This window comes from Egretta garzetta, unplaced genomic scaffold (genome assembly GCF_000687185.1).
Source record: "Egretta garzetta isolate BGI_Z169 unplaced genomic scaffold, ASM68718v1 scaffold133, whole genome shotgun sequence".
In the NCBI taxonomy this organism is placed as follows: domain Eukaryota; kingdom Metazoa; phylum Chordata; class Aves; order Pelecaniformes; family Ardeidae; genus Egretta; species Egretta garzetta.
The window spans coordinates 2,924,308-2,925,333 of NW_009259111.1; positions in this window are offsets into that span (position 1 = coordinate 2,924,308).

Sequence of the window (1,026 nt, forward strand, 5' to 3'; positions counted from 1 at the left end):
TAATATGAAGCCTAAGACTGTATCCAGAAAAATACTGTGCACTTACTGCCAAGCACTGAACCAACTGTCTGCTTCCTGTGACATGAGTGGGAGCAGAACTTCAAAGCAGCAACCTGTTATCTGAAAAAAAGAGTAACCAGGTAATTTAAAATCATTTATTGTCCTTTATACCGTGAGGTGTTGCCCAAATAATGTATTTTTGTGATTCCACTCTTGATCTCATCAGACAAATTATCAAAAGACAGTGCTAGTGAGTTCTTCTACATTCTTCAACACAGCCAAACACCTGTTTGGTAGGGTGCTTAACAAGGTTGCTCAGTTACACTAGAGCTCTCCTTTCCTTTTGTTTTTTCCATTAAACTTAGAGAACACTGTCAAGAAAACATGAGAATGTGACCCAACCTCTGCCTTCTGCTTCTTCTACTGTGAGAAAGACAGAAAGAACAGCACAAATTATTAGCCCGCACATTGTCAGGCAACTCCGACCTCTCTTCACCCAGGCCATGTTTGTCCCATGAGATCAGAAATGGCAGCGGGGGCCACTTTGCTCATTTGGCCCTTTGCATCAGCTCGCAGTCCGCAAAGAATCACTTGCGTGGTGGAGCCTTAAGGGCAGGACCCAGCGCCACTCTGCTCAGACTGCATCAACAGCAGCCCCTGGGTCCCACTGAAGGTGGGCAGATACAGTCAAGACAAATTCCTCAGCAGCAAAGGCTGTAGTAGGAGAAACGGAGGCTAGGTCAAAATTTAAAGTTTTAAGCTAAGTCATGAATTTTTCTTCTGACTGTTCATACCTTGTGACTACTGAATTACACAAGGGAGAAAAACTAAGACCCGTTCTGAGGTCTTTCGGAAGGCACTTCTGCTTGCAGTAGCACCACGAGGGTCACGACACTCGGTCCACGCTCCTCACACCCCTTCCCAGCGACACAAATCATCCCCAGCCTCTCCCAGGAGGCTGCCCACAGCTCCAGCCACCCGGTGCCAGTACCTGCAGCCGATGAGATGGGGGAAATGCTTTTGCTG